This window comes from Myotis brandtii, unplaced genomic scaffold, assembly GCF_000412655.1.
Source record: "Myotis brandtii unplaced genomic scaffold, ASM41265v1 scaffold1074, whole genome shotgun sequence".
Lineage (NCBI taxonomy): Eukaryota > Metazoa > Chordata > Mammalia > Chiroptera > Vespertilionidae > Myotis > Myotis brandtii.
This window is the reverse complement of record NW_005353653.1, coordinates 1,245,149-1,265,815: the sequence shown is the minus strand read 5'-3', so window position 1 is coordinate 1,265,815 and position 20,667 is coordinate 1,245,149. Positions and strand designations below refer to the sequence as shown.

Genomic DNA, 20,667 nt, shown 5'->3' with positions numbered 1-20,667 from the left:
TCTCCTTGGTCACCTGAGCTGGGTTCTCCAGGAATGTCCCTTACCTGAGCACATCTGCTGGAGTTGACTTGTGGTTGCTGTTGGGGTGTATGTATGTGGGGGTAAATCCTCAGGCTGGCTGACCCTGAGGCTTGACTCTGACCACAGTGCACAAGTGGCTTTGCATGTTGACCACACAAAGTGGAATTTGCCTCCGAAGGGTCAGTTGCCTACTGTGACCTCACTTTGGATGTGTCACTTGTGCAGCTCCTTGGATTCTACTTCAAAATCATCTGAAGTTGCCATTTTGTGTGTTGTTTCTGGGGGCTTCTTGGGAGGGACTTCATGCAGTTGATGTCAGACGCTGCTTATGCCTGGCCCTGGGCAACCTGTTTGGAGCTAAACAGTGCTTCATGGTTTGTGGCTGCCTCTTCTAATCTGGGTGTGTGTGGAGGGGCCATACTGCACATGGAAGCCAGCCTCCACCAGCACGGATCCCCAGACAGGTGAGCCGAAGGCCCAAGGACCCTGATATCCACCGCCTCCTGCCTCTGCCTGATGGATGACTATTAGGTAAATCCCTGAAGGAGCCTGTGGCAGTACACGAGTTGTAGGAGGTAGGTTCTCAGTGAGTCACCAGAAAGCAGCGAGTGTTCTTCCCCAAACTGATTCAGGTCCAAAGCCACCCAGCAACAGCCCAGCAAAGCTGCTGCTACCCAGCAGGTGCCTGCAGATGTTTATAGTGGAGCAGGGTCCCGGGGAGTCATCTGGGGGCAGCTGACAGTGTTTATCTGACCCAAACAGGCCAAGGTTTGGCCATGGGAAGGCAGAGATCTGCATTGGTCAGGCATGTGAGGGAGAGATCACCCCGTCTGAGAGCCACACAACTCAGTCTGTCCAAATTTAGACTTCCTGGAGATCCTGAGTTTGACAGGATCTGGTGGGTGGGGCTAGTGGATCTCCTGTGAGTGAGTGACACTGGTCAGACTTGCAGGAGGTGGCAGGGGGAGATTCCTCCCACCCCAGGGCCATGTAACTCAGTCACTGACACCCTCTGAGTTGGCATGGACCTCTACATTCTGGCCCCAGGTAGCTGGCTCCTCCTCAGGCGTGAGCTCTGCAGGGCAGATTGGTGGAGAATGGGGAAGGGAGCCATTGAATTTCCTCAGGCTGCTGTCCTGTGATGGGAGTGCTCCTCGAAAGATGATGACCTTACAGTGTGGGAGGGGGACTCGGCACAGGGACCCTGGCAGCTGTCCCCTCAGCTCTCTCTCCAGAGCCATAGAACCCAGTCTCTACTCATCCAAATCAATTCCACTGTGAGCCCCGCCCCCCACTTCTGCTGGAGCCCAGAGTGAGCAACTGTGAATGATATTTTTTGTGTTGTTCCTTTAAGATGGCACCTGGGTTTCCAGTTCGCTTATATCTCCCCCTAATGAACAGAATCTTTTCTAATTCTCACAGCCAGATGTTATGTGGGCTCCTCTTCCCAGCTCTGGTGCTCTGGACTGGGGTTGAGACCCTACACTCTTCAGGGAAAACCTTTGCAGCTGAGCTATCCCTCCAAATGGAAACATTTCATTTTATTTGATTGATGAATATATATATATATAATCTCACATCATTTTTATCCATTGATGGACATCTAGATTGCTTCCATATCTTGTTTATTACTAGTAATGTGGCAATGAAAATAGAAGTGCCTATGTATTTTTTGAATTAGTGTTATTGTGTTTTCTTCAGGTAAATATCCAGAAGTGGAATTGTTGGATTGTATGGCAGCTCTATTTTTAATTTTTTGAGAAATCCCCATCCTGTTTTCCATAGCAGCTACACTAGTTTACAATCCCACCAAAAACATATGAGGGTCTCCTTTTCTCCACATCCTCACCAGCACTTGTTGTTTGTTGATTTATTGATGATAGTTGCGAGGCTATACTGCATTGTGGTTTTGAGTTGCATTTCCCTGATGATTAGTGATGTTGAACATCCTTTCACATGTTTGCTGGCCACCTGTATGCCCTCTTTGGAGAAATGTCTATTCAGGTCCTCTGCCCATTTTTAAAAATATATATTTTATTGATTTTTTACAGAGAGAAAGGGAGAGGGATAGACAGTTAGAAACATCGATGAGAGAGAAACATCGATCAGCTGCCTCCTGCACACCCCGTACCGGGGATGTGTCCACAACCAAGGCACATGCCCCGCGACGGGAATTGAACCGGGACCCTTCAGTCCGCAGGCTGACATTCCATCCGCTAAGCTAAACCAGTCAGGGCCTTCTGCTCATTTTTTAATCATATTGTTTGCTTGTTTTTGTTGTTGTGAAGTTATGTTCTGCTCATTTTTTAATCATATTGTTTGCTTGTTTTTTTTTGTCAAAAACATTTCTGTGATGTGACGTTATATAAGTTATATAAGTTTCTTATATATTTTGAATATTAACCCCTTATCAGATGTATCATTGGCAAATATATCCTCCCCTTCTGTAGGTTGTCTTTTCGTTTCATTGATGGTTTCCTTCTCTGTGCAAACTGTTTTAGTTTGATTTAGTCCCATTTGTTTATTTTCCTTTTGTTTCCCTTGCCTGGGGAAATATATTAAAAAACATATTGCTAAGAGCAATGCCAAAGAGTTTACTTCTAGGAGTTTTTTAGTTTCAACTCTTCCATTTAAATCTTTAATCCATTTTGAGTTTACTTTTGTAGATGTTGTAAGAAAGTGGTCCAATTTCATTATCTTGAATGCATCTGTCCAATTTTCTAACACTTATTTAAGATACCGCCTTTACTTCACTGTATATCTTTGCTTTTTTGTTTTAATTATTATAACTTTGTTATCAGGAAGCATGATACCTCCCACTTGATTCTTTCTTAAAATTTCTTTAGCTATTCAGGGTCTTTTGTAGTCCTATATATACTTTAGGATTCATTGTTCTAATTCTGAGAAGAATGCCATTTGTGTTTTAATAGGAATTCCAGTAAGGGCATTTTAACACTATTAATCATTCTAGTCCATAAGCAAGATTATATATATATAATGTGTGTGTGTGTGTGTTTTAACACTATTAATCATTCTAGTCCATAAGCAAGATATATATATATTTCAATTAATTTGTGTCTTCTTCAATTACTTTCTTCAGTGTCTTATAATTTTCAGAGTATAATCAAACCTCAGTTATTGAACGTCTCTCATCTTGAACTACTCGCTTCTCAACCTGATGACCCTTTTATGCTGATGTCTGTATGATCAGTCATGCATCTCTCAGGAAAAACACAAAGGAGAGAATGCAGGAGTATGTGCCAGTTTACCACTAAACCTCACATTGTTAATATCTTAAGAAATTGTGCTGTGAAAACTTTTGTGGGTTTTTTTTCTTTTGTTATTGCTCATTATTATTAAGTTTTCATTTTTACTGTATATTTCCTTTCCTTTCATTAACTTTTCATTTATATTTCACATCTTTTTTGTTTTTAAGCATTTATTTATAGATTAAACAGTACATTAGACATGAACTGTACATAAGAAAGGTTAAAGCAGGGAATCATTTGGGGATCTGGAACAGATTAGTTCAATTTACATTATTTCTAATGTTTTTTTTTGGTGGAATCTTTAGGGTTTCCTACATATAATATCATCCCATCTGCAAATAATGAGAGTTTTACGTATTCCTTTCTGATTTGGATATTTTTCATTTATTTTCCTTGTCTGATTGTTGTGGCTAAGACTTCCAATACTATGTTGAAAAGAAGTGGTGAGAGTGGGCATCCTTGTCCTGTTTCTGATCTTGGAGAAAAAGCTTTCAACATTTCACCATTGAGTCTGATATTGGCAGTGGGTTTGTAATATATAGCCTTTGTTTTCTTGATATATGTTCCTTCTATACCCACCTTGTTGAAAGCTTTTATCATAAAAGGATGTTGAATCTTGTCAAAAGCCTTTTTCTGCATCTATTGAAATGATAATATGTTTTTTATCCTTTATTTAGTTAATGTTGATTGATTTACAGATGTTGAACCATTCTTACATCCCCGGGATGAATCCACTTGGTCATGGGGTATAATCCTTTTTCATGTATTGTTGAATTCAGTTTGCTAATAATTTGTTGAGAATTTTTGCATCTATGCTTATTAAGGATGTTGTCCTATAATTTTCCTTTTTAGTAATGTCTGTCTGGTTTGGGTGTCAGGGTAATGCTGGCTTCACAGAATGAGTTTGGGAGTATTCTTTCCTCTTCAATTTTTTGAAATAGTGTAAGCAGGATAGATGCTACTTCTTACTTAACTCTATGGTAAAATTCACCTGAGAAGCATCTGTTCCTGGACTTACTTGTTGAAAGTTTGATGATTACTGTTTTAATTTCATTTCCAGTCATAGGTCTGTTTAGAGCTTGTATTTCTTCCTGATTTAGTCTTACAAGGTTATATACTTCTCAGAATTTATATATTTGTTCTAGATTGTTTAATTTATTTGCATATATTGCTATAATTTGTTCATAGTATTCTTTAATGATTCTTTGTAATTCTGTGATGTCAGTTATAACTTCTCATTATTTGGGCTCTCTTTTTTTTTATGATTTTACCTAAAGGTTTATCAATTTTATTTATCTTTTCAAAGAACCAACTCTTAGTTTAATTAATCTTTACTATTGTGTTTTAAATTTCTTCTTTCCTCTCTGATGTTAACCATTTTCTTCTGTTTACTTTGGGTTTTCTTTGATTCTCTTTTTCTAGTTCCTTTATGTGTAGAATTAGATTATTTATTTGGGATTTTTCTAGTTTCTTGGTGTAGGGCTTTAGAACTATAAATTTCCTTCTTAGAAATGCTTTTGCTACATCCCATGAATTTTGAAAAGCTGTGTTCTTATTTTCATTTGTTTTAAGATTTTTTTTTTATTTCCTGTGTTATTTTCTCTTTGAGTGATTGGCTGTTAGTAGTATGTTGTTTAGTCTCCACATATTTTTTTGTTGTTAATCCTCACCTGAGAATATTTTTTCCATTGCTTTTCAGAGAGTGGAAGGGAGGGCGGGGGAGAGAGAGGAAGAGAGCAACATCAATGTAAGAGAGACATATCGACTGGTTGCCTCCTGCACATACCTCAACGAAGGGCAGGAGCGAACCTGCAACCCAGATATGTGCCCTGGACTGGGAATCCAACCCACGACCCTTCAGTGTGCAGATTGATGCACTAACCACTGAGACACTGGCCAGGGCTCCACATATTTTTTAAATTTAATTTAATTTTTATTGTTGACATGATTACACATGCCCCCCATTTTTCTCCCCTTGGCCTCCCTCCACCCAGACCCTGCCCTCCCCTTCCTCTGGCCCTCACCACTGTGTTGTTAGTCTCCACATAATTTTGTGTTTTCTTCCTGCAATTGATTTCTACTTTCATGCCATTGTGGTCGGAAAAGGTGCTTGATATGATTTCAATCTTCTTGAATTTGTTGAGACTTGTTCTGTGCCATAAGTGATTTATCCTGGAGAAAGTTTCATGTGCACTTAAAAAAAAGTGTATTCTACAAGTTTTGGAAGAAATGTTCTGTAAATGTCTCTTATTCAAATGTAGTCTAACATGACATTGAGGTCATTCTTCCCTTATTAATTTTCCTATGTATAGGCATTTATGATGTTGTATCCTCTTCTTGGATTAGCCCCTTTATAATTATGTAATATCCCTTTCTTATATTTTCTTACTTCTGGTTCTGACCTTTTCTTTTCTGCTTAAAAAAATACTTTTTAAGATTTTATGGTGGTGAACTCCCTTAGTTTTTGTTTGTCCAGGAAAGTCTTTACCTCTTCTTTAATTTTGAATGACAACCTTGTTGGATAACTTCTTCTAGGTTGTGGATTCCTTTCTTTCAGCATTTCAATAATGTTCTGCCTCTCCTTTCTGGCTTGTAGAGTAGGTGCTGAGAAATCAGCTGATAGCCATATGGGGTTTCCTGTGTATGTAACTCTACCTTTTGCCCTACTTTTTTCAATATTGTTTTCATCTTTAATTTTATTTGGAACTCTCTGTGCTTCCTGCACCTAGATGTCTGTATTCTTTCCCAGGTTAGGAAAAAATGTTGCTATTATTTCTTTAAATAAAGTTTCTGTTTCTTTATCTGTTTCTTCTCCTTCTGGAATCCCTATAATGTGATTTTTTTTTCAGCATGTTATGCTATCCTAGAGGTTCTTTAAATTAGCCTCATTTTTTAAAATTTCTTTTTCTTTCTGTTGTTATGATTGGCTCATTTCCACTAGTCCACCTTCCAGGTCACTGATCTATACTTCTGTGTTAGCTAATCTGCTGTTGATTGCTTCTCATGTATTTTTCATTTTAGTTATTGCATTCTTTAGGTCTGTTTGGTTCTTGATTATGCCTTCTAACTCTTTGTTGAAGGGCTCGGGCAACATGTCCAGGAATATGTTGTAGTGACCTCGCAGTTAGGCCAGAGCACTTGCATAGAGCCCACACCTACCCTGTGGAGCTGAAGGTGGGCATAAACAATGGTGCTTACTGGCCCCTTTGACCCCAGCGAATTCCCACAGTTCCTGGAGAGCTCCCACAGCTCCCCAGTCTTCTCTATCCATTCTCTTTTTTGTTTTCAGTGGAGAAAGTGGTCCTGTGTATAAGCAACCTCTATGTGGGCTTTCTGTGTGAGACATTTGGGGAAGCAGGTTGGAGCCAGGCAGGTGCTTATGATGCCTGGAGCACTGGCTTGCTGGGCTGAAAAGGCTGCTGACAGGGAAGCCAGGTGAGTGTGGTGATGCCTTGTTGTTCACAGTTGTCCCCTCTGTTGGGGAGGCTCCAGGCAGTGTAGCTGGGACCTTCCATGGTGATCTTGCAGGGAGGCAACGGCACCCAAATAGAGCTCCATCCCACTTTGTGAGAGTGGAGGGGATGTAAACGTTAAGCCATGAGGCTCCCTACCTCCTGCAACCTGGAGAATTCCTACAGCATCCAGAGGGCCTGTAGTTTGTAGGCCTTCTCTATTTGGTCTCCTCTTGTTTGTTGTTTGGAGCAGTTCATTTAGTCCTCAGTTGTCTCATAGGAGTAATTTCCGTCTATAAATGTGTATATTTGAGTTTGCTCACTGGAGGGACTGAGTTTAGTTTTCTCCTATGCTGCTGCAATCTTGGACCTCTGAACCCTTGAATTATTTAATGAAGAAATAGAGGCCTATACACTTCAATAGCCTCCATAGCATCACCAAAGGAAGGCACGTAATCCAAGTTGATATTTATCATGATCCTTTCCATCAGTATAGCTATACTTTAAAAATTTGGGCCCACAAAGCAGTAAAGGTGAACTGTTCTGGAAAAATTTACTTCTGCAGAAATAACTGTATCTTATTCTGCCATGATGCTAGTTAAAGGAAGCATCAGACCGCCTCATCTAATCTTAGCATGATTTCCTCTTTAACTGCTATAATATCACAACTTTATTGTTAGCTCATATAATTTTTCCACATACTAAATCTAAATATGACCTCACCTAAAACTCATTCTCCATATCTGTCAAATAATGATGATGGTAATACTAAGTATATTATTAATCTGATGTAAGGGCAAAAAGAATTAATTAATTAATTATGACACACAGCATTTTACAAAAACAATGTTACATATATGCTAAATATTGCTACCACCATACATAGACAAGTTACATATGTGCTAAATACTACCAACACCATACATAGACAAGTTACATATATGCTAAATACTACCAGCACCCCCATTACTATTGTTGATTGCAAAGTAGCACTGTGCATGAGTCCTATCTTGGCTCCACCACTTATGAGCTATGTGATCACGGAAAAGTCACTTAACTTTTTTCCTGCCTCTGTTTCTTCACCTGGAAAATAAATACAGGGCTACCAAATCCCTACCTTATGGAGTAGCTACAAGGACTAAATAAGGTAACATATGAAAAACATTTAAATTAGGGTAAAGATCTAGGTAATATTAGTTGTAATTATTATTGTTGTTGTTACCCTCCATTGTACTTCCAAGGAGAGGAGTTCTCAAGGTGTGGTTTGGAGACACCTAGACACCAGGCAGCCCACAGGATCCAAACTATTTTCGTGGCAATAGTAACAGCGCACAACCCTTCACTCCCACTCTCCTGAATGCACAGTGGAGGTACCAAGGCAGCAGGAAGGTAGCATCGCTACAGACTGGATCCAGATGCACTGAGTTTCCTGGCTGTCTTCTAGGAAATGATAGAGAAATGTGCAAAAATTGGAAAACAATGTTCTTCTCTCTTTTTTTCAGAATATAGTTATTTCTTCTAAAATTATAAGCTAAAATTTTTCTTTTAGCTTATAATAGGCCTACTGCTATTATTTTTTAATGGTTACATAATTTTTAATTCTTAGTTTTATTTTCCAGTATGGTAAATATCAATAGATAAAATCCACATTAACAAAATTTCGATGAGGCTATAGATACCTTTAAAAGTGTAAAAGGGTCCAAAGACAAAAATGATTGACAATCACCACCTTAGACAGAAAGCCTCAGAGCTGTTCCCAGCCTCAACGTCACATGCTTGATATTAGAGTATCAGTGGAGTCATCTCAACCAAAGTTCTTGATAACAAAACCCAGTGGTAATGTCAATAGATCCTACCCCAAGGGCAGTGGAGGTCCTGCACCAAGAGAGGAGCCACTGGCATTCACAGTGCTTTTCCCACTGAAGGCCGTGGCAGGGTGTGGCATGGTCTACTTCTCAAGACTCTACTCTTACCATGGCACTCAAAGCTAACACATGTTTCCCAACATCTTGGCCTTTATTTCAAGTGGCCGACCACTGCAGAACCAAATTCACCTGCAGTTCTTGCTTGGTGACTAAGAAGAGACACCAAGTGTCACTACTCTGGAGTTGTGGTTTCAGAGTCACCGGTTTACAATGTCACGTCAGACAGGAATTCTCACGCATCTGTAAGACACTTTGAATACACATCCAGGATTTCAAGCATGAATGCCTGAGGAGCTGTGTCACGTTCTCCCCACCCCTGTCCCCAGGCCACAGATAGCTGAGCTGCAGTCTGAGAGAAATTCTTCAGGATACTGATTCATACTACGAAGGGGGAACATGATAGGGACAGCATCCACAGAAAACACATGTGTGGTCTCTCTTTGAATAAGCATTTGACACTTAAGTGTACTTAACTGGAAAAAAATAGCTTAAGTGTATAATATTCTGCTTTAGGATTCCCACCATTTCCTGGTGCAAAGTTGACACGTGCTATGTTGTTTAAGACCTGCCTAGGAGGCTCCAGATTTTTAACACACATGTACAGATACATACATAATGCATTTGGAGGGTTGGATTAAAATCCTCAGTAATAATTCAGAGCTGGCTTATGGGGCAATGTGACAGCTTGGTGTGCATGGTGCAGAATTTTCTGCTAAGTGCAATGGACTTTTGGAAATTAAATTGGTTTACTTAAATCCCATGCTTACTTGACATGTCACATTTATGCTGAAAAATCATATAATTCTTCTATTTATGCTCCAATAATGTGAATTTTCAAAATGTTACCTTATGTAGGTTATAACTACACAACATCAAATATCTATCTGGAAATAACAAACCTTTATTTTATTATCCTGATATTCCCAAATCTAATATTTGAAAAGATGGAGTTAAATTACCTGTATATTTAACTATTTTCATTTATAGCTAGAGGCCATAATATTATTTTTAAAAACCAAAACAGAAATAAGCAACAGGAAATCAAAAGCTTTTTGATAAAACTACCATCACAGAGCTAAACAATCCTACTTCAATATTTTGCAAAAGTAATAATTTTAACCAAATGTTATAAGATAAGTTTGTGTGTAAAAAACAGTGAGCCAAACAAAATAAATGGACTATTTTACTGTTGAAATCGTGTGGAAGAGGCATGGAGTGTGTGTGTGTGGGGCTGGGGCGGGGGGCAAGACAAAGCTGAACTTTCCTCTCAAGTGTCACTCAACAGAGGAGATCACCCTCAATGTCTTCATCCCACCAGCACTGTGGTTTGGGAACACAACCAGACAGTGTAGACCTAACTGCTGACTTACAGCTCAGGATTCTTTCTCTCAGTTTTCCAGCCAGTGTCTCAGTAGATAGAGGGGACACTCCAGGCTTCAGGGATGATCCATTCCTTACCTCCACCTCACGACTTTAAACTAAGACTTGGGGATTCAGGCAGCAGATCACTACCTCTATAGTTGACCATTGCTGGCTGCTAGTTTATCTTTTCCTAGAGGGGCACCTCTTTGGGTCCATCCCAGGACTCGCGCCTCTCCAGAACATCCTGACCGATGTGAGAACAAGCCTCTAAAAGCTGCTCGGTCTTGAGATATGCCTTCAAAGTTGTTGAGACAACGTTTACTGAGATTGTCATTTAATTTCATTTTTATTCGGCTTGAAGTTTGGCTTCATTTTTTATTTTCCTTCTCTAGTCACATTGACAATATTGAAATGGGAGGTCAGGGTTAGCCATTTTCTGATAAATCTGAAAGAAAAAGTGAAGTCATATTATGTTCTCAATTCTATTTTTTCCTCAGCTCTCTGTGTGCACTGAGCCACAAGCAGATTGCCTTAATGACCCAATTAAATAATTTACATTTGTGTCATTTTGGTGTTTGTCTCAAATGGATGAAAATGGAATTGTAGATGGATCTTTTAAGGTAAAAAGTGCTGCTAAATTTCCAGAAATGGTCATACTTACTCAAACCTCCTTAATGAAATTGGAATGCCAACATGTCATGCATTTATGCAATTTAGTTCAACAAATAAACCATTCAACCCATATATATGTGCTATGTGCTAGTTCTGAAAGTGATAATTAAGTAAAAGATACACTTGCCTTAAGGAGCTTACAGCCTAAGAGACACAAAAGCAAATATAATCTTCTATCAATGCACTACGTACCTGAGACACAGGGATGCACAGTGTGCTGGACAGCACAGTGGACCAAGCATCTTCCTCATCACACTCACCAGTCACAGGCCCGACCATGTGTGTCTCGGGCTGAGGACCAGGAGAAGCAGCCTGAGAAACCTGGAAACCCCTTGCTACTTCCTCCTTCTTTGTTGCCACGGCTGCGATGACTAATATTCAGGAAAGCTATAGTTATAGCACCTGTTGACCGATATTAGAGGAAGTTTTCTGTGTTGCAAATAGAGAACATGTTAAGGAGGCTGGATTCAAATGGATCCAGGTTTCGATATCTTCCTCCTTCTGTTTCAGCAGACAAATAATCTGTTGCAACTTTGTGCTTCTCTCCCCAGCTTGGCTCTGCTCCCAGGCACCATTTTGCTGTAAGGGATGCCCACACGGATTTGCCAGCGTCAGTCAAAACAGGCCGGGCACCCACCCGCCCGGCTTCCAGCCTGCTGGCACAGCTGCTGTGAGGGAAGCTCTCTGCACCCAAGACAGGGGGATGCTTTCCCTGTGACAGATTGACATCACTAGAGAAACAAGCATTCCACACCGGGGGGGGGGGGGGATTGGGGGGGGGGGAAAAGGGGAGGGGAAAGAAGGAAGGAGGGAAGGAAGGAAGGAAGGAAGGAAGGAAGGAAGGAAGGAGGAGGGAGGATTAGAAGTCACTTTGTTCTTCTATCCATGTGGCTATTGTCTAGCTGAAATGTTGGTGAGGAGGTTGGTGGGAGCCTAGTACCCAAGGCGCAGGGTTCTCCTCCCCTCAGACTGTGACTGTGAAGGGGCAGCTGCTCTTTCCTGACCTCAGGTTCCTCTGCTAGGAAAAGGCCTTGCAGGTGTGCTCTGGGAGGCAGTGTCTGTAACGCAGTCAAGGGCATTGTGAGGTGGGAGGCCAAGGGAGCAGACATGTAGGGAAGGGGAGGGAAGACACACTTGGCTTTCCCATGTGCCCAGTTATATGAGGGGCCTACGCTAGAAGGTGGGATGTGAGGCCCTCAGGTAGTTACCTGCAGCCTCTGTGGTTGCTGGGAAGCTTGTGGCTGACTCGGCTGCAGGGGCTGGATGCAGGTTCTTCAGAGAACAGAGCCGTCTCTAGGCAGGCAACCTGTGACCCACTCTTACTCATAATTTGTACAGTTAACGTAAAAAACAACATTCAAACCTGTAAAGAATTTTGTGAGTTTATTTGAGCCAACTGTCAACAATTGCCGGGAAGCAGTATCTCAGCGGATTGGGATAATGCCCCGGAGAATGGGGAGTTTATACCTTGTTTTCATAAATTACCATCGAAAGGAAAAGACATAAGTGGGTCACATGGAATCCATTGGTGATAGATTAGGGAGGTGGGAGAAAGCAAAGCGGGGATTGGATAAAAAGTGAAATGATGGACATATGCTTCTTTTATAGAGATGAACTTAGTTAACAGTGGATGATTAACATAACAATAACAATGAGGGAATGCCCTGGTGCCATTTGTTGTGCCCTGAGGGGTCTGGCAAAAGGGAAGTTACAAGTTCCCCAGACATTTCACAGGTATGCTATTTTAGATGCAAAAAGACAATAGGCTCAGTAAAGATCTAAGTTGACCTTTGTCGGGGAAAATACTGACCTAGGACATGACTACCCCTATAAACTGCTTTTAGTTAATATTTAATTCAGACCACCCTTTGTGGTTATTTTAGGTCTTTTAGTTTGCAAGATGGCCATGCAGGCCTTCCCTGAACTAGTCAAGTTAGCATGTGCGCTCCCCCCTTTTTTTTGTCCATAGTGCTCAGATTCCTTTCATCAAAATAGCAGCCTCAGGAGGCGTCTTTGATTCCCAGATTTTGTGTATTGAGTCCAACATAAATGTTAGTCACTCTCACTGATATAGCAAGTCCAAAAATTGGAGAAAAATTGTGCAAAGGAGAAGCAGAGGAAGAGAATAAGAAATACATATATCTAAGGGGTGAAGTTGCACATAAAAATATGGCAAAAAAAATTAGCATCGAAAGATGTCTTTAAGCCCTAGCCCAGTGGTTCTCACCCTGGGGGTTGTGACCCCTTTGGGGGGTCAAACAACCCTTTCACAAGGATTGCCTATGACCATCGGAAAACACATATATAATTACATATTGTTTTTGTGATTAATCACTATGTTTTAATTATGTTCAATTTGTAACAATGAAATTGGGGGTCACCACAATATGAGGAACTGTATTAAAGGGTCGTGGCATTAGGAAGGTTGAGAACCACTGCCCTAGCCAGTTTCACGTAGTAGATAGTGTGTCAGCCTGTGGACTGAAGGGTCCTGGATTCGATTCTGGTCAAGGGCACATGCCCAGTTGCAGGCTCGATCCCCAGGAGGGGGCGTGCAGGAGGCAGACAATCATGATTCCCTCACCATGGAAGTTTCTGTCTCTCTCACTATCTCCATTCTTCTCTGAAATCAATAAAAACATATTTTTTAAAAAATGATAGTAAAGGAATATTATGAACAATCTATGCCCACAAATTTGATAAGATAAAATGTCCAATTCCTTGAAGTATACAATGTGCCAAAACTCACATTAAAAAAAAAGAGAAAAGAAAGATGTCTTTAAGGATGACAGGTTAGATCAACCGATGGACTTATATGCATGCATATGGGGGATTAAGAGATCAACCGAAGGACTTATATGCATGCATATAAGATTAACCAATGGACACAAGACACTGGGGATGGGGGGGGTAGGGGCTGGGGGAATGTCAAGGGGGGGAAAAAAAGGAGACATATGTAATACTCTTTTTAATACTTTAAGAAATAAAAATTATTAAAAAAAAAAAGGATGACAGGTGTCTTAGAGCCTCACAGACACGTGCCGTCTGGATCCTCATTTACAATGATCATTTCCTGAGACCTCCAGGCCACTGTGCCATCTACGGAGGAAAGTGTATCGCCAAGCAAGGAAGTTACTACATATTGACCAACTGCTGTTTGTCAGGTGCTGTGCTGGGTGCTTCATATGATGACATGCCTATAATAGCATGTTGCAGAATTTACCAGGCGACCAGAAAACACACAACCGGTACTCAAAAGATTCAGTCAGGAAAAAACCTTTATTTGCAGATGTACTAGTACAGTGACTCAGGGGAGTCAGTTTCCAAAGCCTGAGTGATGAATATGAACGAAGCCTTCCCTTTATACCCTTAGTTTCTTTGTCCCCCAAATATGGATCAGGCTTCCAGACTTTTCACCGGCTTTGCAGCTCCCCCTACTCGCCAGTTAGTTGGGATGGGGGAGGGGAGATTACATTCAGAGGCTTGGCCTATCTGGTGCCAGAGCTGCCAACCCTCTCCGGGGGGTGTGTATGGTTCATGGTTTATGGCCTCTGGAAAATGGGAGTATTCCAGGAAAAAGGCTCTGAAAGACAGGACAGGCATCACAGATCAGAATGGAGTTAATTATCAGCTAGCAGGAGTGCGTCAGAAGGCAGATTACTGGCACGGATTCAGATGGCTAGCCCCCAAAATGTCTTATTTTCCCTTTCAGCACAAGATGTAGGTCTCAGACACTTTGCTATGTCCATAAAGAAGCTGAGGCTCAGTCTGTCTTAGGTCACAGGATTAAGTGGCAATCCCAGGCTTCCACCCCAGTTCTGTGTAACTACAAACCATCTACACAAACTCCTGCCATCACCAGTCTCCCCACAGAGGGCTCCAGGCTGCTAACAGGGACAGGCAAGATGAAGCCTATCTGTAAATCTTATGACTTTACCAATGGGCCAGGCTGGGAGGAGGGAACTAGTTCTGCCAAAGGCTCCAATAGGCAAGCCATGCGTTGCACTTACATGTTCATTGTGCTAATTAGTGAGTTCCTTGGTGCCTCTCTAGGCCTGTCTATCACTTTTGCACAAAATATGCATTCTGCTTATGTTCTGGTCTTCAGGCAAAGGACTCATACTTGCTCACTGGACATATCAAGTTCCTTTCTCTCTGCTATTCCATGTTCATAAAAGCATTTGATGGGGACCCCTTGGTGATGGTGTCCACGGTCATGGGACCTAGTCAAGCATCTGCAGGAAAGTTGCAAAGAAAAGCAACAGTCAGCTTTTCTGTTTCCCAGTGGACTCCTTCCTCTGAGACCAACATTACAGGAATCACTCTCATAGAGGCTTCGGTTTCAGTGCAAGCCTCCTAGTGTTCCTTGATTTTTACAAAAACCAATCAAGGTTTAATTATTTTCATAAAAGCACTATATCTAAAATAAACTTCAGATAGGCTTTTTTTCTTATTATTTTAGTTTATGTATTTTATCTCTAAATTATGCTTTTATCTTTGCTCTATGCAAATGATTTTGTTCCCAAGTACAACTAAGGGTATTTTATCAGGGAAAAAAGGTGCAAATATTGCTTTTTATAAGCAGAAAATTATATGTATGAATTACTAAACTTCTCAGACTCTCACCTTACTCATGAGTGGACTGAGAGCTTGTGGGAATTTTAATCATTGTATATAAAGTATCTAACATGATGCCAGATATATAGTGGGTATTTGAAAGTGTTAGCTCTTATTGTTAATACTGACATGACTTGTCTAAAGAATAACATAATAAAGATAAAAGAAAAATATTACCACTGTAACTTCTGACCCTTACTATATTATTATTTTCATACCCATGGATTCCTCTTACCATAGATTATTGACTACAGAATAGGTTTTCTATGATATCTGTCATCATCTATTTTCATCTATCATCTATCTATCTATCTATCTATCTATCTATCTATCTATCTATCATCATCATCATCATCAAACAAGTCAGAATCAACCACTGTGCTGGCATGAGCACAGCCTTTCTCAGGGAGAGCACTACTCACAGCTCTTGCTGACACACCCGAGAAGCATCCCCAGAAAGCCACGTTCTCAGCCAAGTGGTCCTGTTTCCAGCTTTGCCAAGTGAGGCCAGGAGTAAACAGCTGACCTGAGCGTGCCCGATCCATGGGCTACGGTGGCCTGTGAAATCTCTGAATCCTACTCACGATAGGCTATGCTAATGAGAGTCCCTCAACTCTCAATTAGTCTTGGGAATGGTGAGGAAGGTTAGGCTACTGCCAGTAGTAAGTGCTGAATTTTTAGAGGAGACGCAGATCATGAAGTAGAGTGAGACTGTAAAACATGTTTTTTTAAATCCCATGCACTGTGTCCTCCTCTCACAACCACGAGGTCCTCTGTGAAGCTCCGATGCCCAGCCTCCTCTCTCATGCTTGTCATGTTCTGCGGAACACCCAGTTGCCTTACAATCTACCTGTCAATTCCCCGTGGCACTTGCTGCTCTTTTACTCAATTGCCAAAGTGGACCCTGAATTTCTCTGTGAGGCTTGCAGCTCTCAGATTGCGTAGGGTAAATTAGAAAGGATCCCCTCTGCTTTCGAATCCTGTCAACGTTTCTGGTATTTCTTTATTATTCCCGTTACCTTCAACCACAGCCACCTCTGAGGACTGAAGAGCATCGCAGCTAACCCATCCCCTCTTCCTTCCTTGACTGAGCTATGTTCTCGTGGAATGCTCTCTAGTGTCAGCCCACAGTCTTGCTTACATTCTAGCCCAGTGGTCGGCAAACTGCGGCCCCTTGAGTGTGGCTCTTCCACAAAATACCATGTGCGGGCGTTCATGTACAGTGCGATTGAAACTTATGGCCACACTCAAGGGGCCAAAGAGCCGCATGTGGCTCGCGAGTCGCAGTTTGCTGACCACTGTTCTAGCCTATGTGATGTGTATATATTGTGGGTTTTCGTTTCTTTAATTTTTAGTGGTTGCTCTCATGTTTGCAGCAGACATTTATAACTATTCAGGTTCACTTTCCAATCATACTGTACCCCTTGATGGGTAGTACAGATACCTTATAACAGAGTATTCCCAATTTTCCCCTCCCATCTCTTATACCATTGCTGTCATTGATTTCACTTATCCATAAACTATAATCTCTGAACACATTGTCACTATTCTTATTTTGGACAAACTTTCATCTATTAGTGCAATTACAAATAAGAAAAAAATGTTTTATCTTAGCTTCACTTACTCTTCCCCTTGTGCTCTCCTCTTTATGCAGATACACCTTTCTGACCTCAATAAGTCTCCTTCTCTTTGAAGAACTTCCTTTAACATCTTACAAGGCAGATCCACTTGCAACAAATTATCTCATTTTTGGTTTGTCTGAGAAAGTCTGTATTTTCTCCTTTATTTAGGAATAATAAATCACTGGATACAGAATTCTAGTTTGGTGTGTGTTTTTTTCTTTTGACACTTTAAATATTTCATTCTACTCTCTTCTTGGCTTCATGGTTTGTGAAGAATAGTTTGATGTCATTCATATCTTTATTTCTAAGTGAAGTGGGGTTCATCCCCTCTGGCTTCTTTCAAGATTTTCTCTGAGTCTTTGATTTTTTTGCAAATTGAATATGATATGCCTATATATGTGTATATATATATATATTATCTATCGATAGATAGATAGATAGATAGATAGTATTTTTTTATAGTTGGTATTCTCTGAACTTCCTAGATTTGTTGTTCACTTTGGAAAATTATTTCTTCTGGTCCTTTTTAAAATCTTTTTCTTCTCTTATTCTTATTATACTTATGTTACACCTTTTGTAATCATCTCACAATTCTTGGATAGTCTGTTCCATCCTTTTCATTCCCTTTTCTCTTTGTATTTTAGTTTTTGAAAGTTGAAGTATTGATCTATCCCTAATTTTATTGATTCATTCTGTGGCCATTCTGATGAGCCCATCAAAGACACTCTTCCTTTCTGTCACAGTGTTTTTCATTCCTAGCCTCTCCCTTTGATTCTTTCTCAGCTTCCATCTCTCAGCTCACAGGACCCACCTGTTCTTGTTAAACTGCCTTAGCTCTTCTGCATTTACAGAGGTCAAATAATATTTTTCTATTTAAAATACTTAGTTCTTGTGAGAAAAGGTATGGCTTTCAAGATTATTTTTCCTGCTCCAGATCCACCCAAATGGACTAAGAGCTGCCAAGTGAGGAGTGTAGCACTTGGTTTGGTATTAGCCCTACCTTAAGGGCAGCACTAGAACAAGTTGAATTATTACAGGATGGGAGCGAGACGTAAACAGGCTTCAATAGCAAACTCTCCTCCTACCACATGTGGCTCCTCCCAGGGTTTGTAACCCTGGAACACAGAGCTCCCCACTGCACTTCTGGCTGAGGAGAAAGGAGCCCCCATCACTGTGCAGGTGAGACAGAGGGCACCTTCACCCAACCGTGGGCATAGTCACAGTTCACTTACCCACTTACTTGGTTGATCAATTTACACCTGGTGGTTATAATAAATAGAAAGAAAGCCAGACATACTCACCCCCCCGTTCTCTGAAAAATAAGAGAAATTTAATGTTGACCTCAGGATTGAGTAAAACTAATTGATTTGGCAGCTAATGAAAAACTCCCAAGAGAAAATCAATATAGAAAAAAACAATCCAGCCTTAGCTGGTGTGTCTCAGTGGATTGAGTGTCGGCCTGCAGACCAAAGGGTCCTGGGTTTGATTCAGGTCAAGGGCACGTACCTCAGTTGCAGGCTCCTCCCAACCCTGGCCCTGGCCTGGGCTCATGCAGGTGGCAACCAATTGATGTGTTTCTCTCACATCGATGCTTCTCTTGTCTTCCCCTCTCTCTTCCACTCTCCCTAAAAATCAATGGGAAAATATACTTGGGTGAGGATTAACAAAAAAAAAGAAAAAAATAATCCAATGGGCAATTCTGTAGGCTGTTCCCCCTCAGTGTGTAGCCTGTGTTGCACCAATGTCACCAATTTTAGAAGAGAATGTTACCAACTACAATGCCTCTGTTGGTATCTCAACACAAATGCCCTGGCATTCTTGGTTAAAATGATAGAAATATGTGTTCAGGTTCTATGTTACTTGGACCACTGTGTGTCTCTTTCTTGGTGTCCATTGCTTTACACACAGCATCAGAGCTCTCCATCACAGTGCACAAGGGACGTCGGTCCTCTCTGTGACTGGGTCTTCTCTCGGTGCTTTTGTTTAGGAAGTTTCCCCACTTTGACATCAGGATAGGGACTGGAATGATTAAGAGTCTATTACTATTGCTAGCATTTAAAATTTTAAATGGAGCTTTAGAAAAGTAAACAACTAAATAGAGAGAGAGGTTAAATGGAATTTACTGATTCATAAACTAGAACAAAGCCTCGCCCACTTTCTATAAATTTGATAAGGCACAGATTTAAATGTCATAAAGCAGTAACAGCATCAAGCTCAGAGTCTGGTGCCTAGACACTACTCAGTAAATATTCATTAAATAAATGACATATTTTTATATAAATTTCAAATTTCATCTCACTAAATATTGGTGCAATAACCATGGGGATACGATGGAAGGCTTGAAGAATTACTTAGCAGATTCCACAGTGGTTTCAGAGTATCATTAGCAGAGGGTGTGTGTGTGCGTGTGTATGTGCATGTGTGTGTGCGCGCGCATGCACATGCATGCCTGAGGAGTCATGTTAGAAAGAGGAAATAGAAGATTTGTCTTGAAAGAAACTCTATCTGCATAGTAAATAATACTAGTATTTTTGCCTACATTGTATATGAGAAACCAATTAATGTAGTAAAGTTATTTAAAAAACTTTTACTTATATTTCAACTAAGATTAAGAAATTACTCATTGTCTATATTAAAAATTAGTATTTTTGTTTAACTTAGTTTTGGAAGGTGATGAAGATTCTGGAAAGGTAAAAGCCATTCTCCCACCAAGATACCCACTAGAGCCACCATTCCTCAGATTCCACATATGTTATAGTTTTTGCCCTTGGTGATTCTGTCAATCATCATAAAAATATGCAAAAACTCTCCGTCTCTGTGATGCCCCTGGTTAACATTCGCATGGAATAACAAGACATGGTAGTGGCTGTAGGGAAATACTTCTGATATGACATGTGAACAGTCTGCTACCAATTACGCTTCATCCTGGCAATGATTTGTTCTCCATGAGTACTTCCACATTTTAGTGTCTCTGTGTCTCTACCTCAGATGTCGCTCAGTTCTCTCTGTATTGTGCTTCCAGAAGGAAAGAATATTCCATTCATTTTAGTCCAGAACTGGTCATTTCCAGTCCAAAAAAAAATGTGCTCCCATCAGAGAAACACTTATACCAAAACACTTTTTTCTTCCTGGATGCAGCTGTTCAGCTTATATCAGTAATCATTTTAGGCCTGTCAGTCCCAGGCTACTACACTTGTGATGCTCTTAAAGTACCGCATCTGGACCAGAAGCCAAACTGCAGGTGAGGGCGGATCCAGCTTTCTCTTAGCTGGCAGGTCCTGCAAGTGCCCATGGGGGGGCCTTGGGGCAGGAGGAGAGGATGACAGGTTGCCTCTAGCCCACATTCTCTGCAAAGAGAATGCTGTCTGCAGCCTTGTTAGAGGCAGAGACTCTTCCCGCAAGAACTGCAATGTAGACAGACCTGAACACCACCCCCTGGTTTGTGCACAGCCATAGAACCACAGGAGATTTCGGCTCGCAGTGACAATGTTTCTGTTGTTGCAACAGGTATATATGATGTACTGTGTATAGACACCTTTCAGGACAGGTTGGCAAATAGGAATAATGCCCAGGCCTGCGATGTGCCAAAAATGACCTCAGAATTATCACAACATTCCTCTCCACTTGGTTCTTACTGCTGCTTATGAATGTGAAATCAGTACTCAGATAAACTGATACACATTTTCAATGGTCTTCCTTCAAAAGAAACAACATTGAGCTCAGATTT

General features: G+C 40.8%; 1 long non-coding RNA gene across 1 annotated transcript in view; it reads right to left on the bottom strand.

The window, feature by feature from the left end:
- The window catches only part of LOC106726565, a 25,975-nt gene extending 5,906 nt beyond the window's left edge, over positions 1–20,069 (bottom strand). Inside the window, exons 1-2 of the long non-coding RNA XR_001362630.1 lie at positions 20,057–20,069; positions 15,696–15,699 (exon numbers count right to left, since the gene is read on the bottom strand). This is a non-coding gene — a long non-coding RNA (uncharacterized LOC106726565). The remainder of the gene's footprint in view (positions 1–15,695; positions 15,700–20,056) is intronic.
- Between the last annotated feature and the right edge of the window lie 598 nt (positions 20,070–20,667).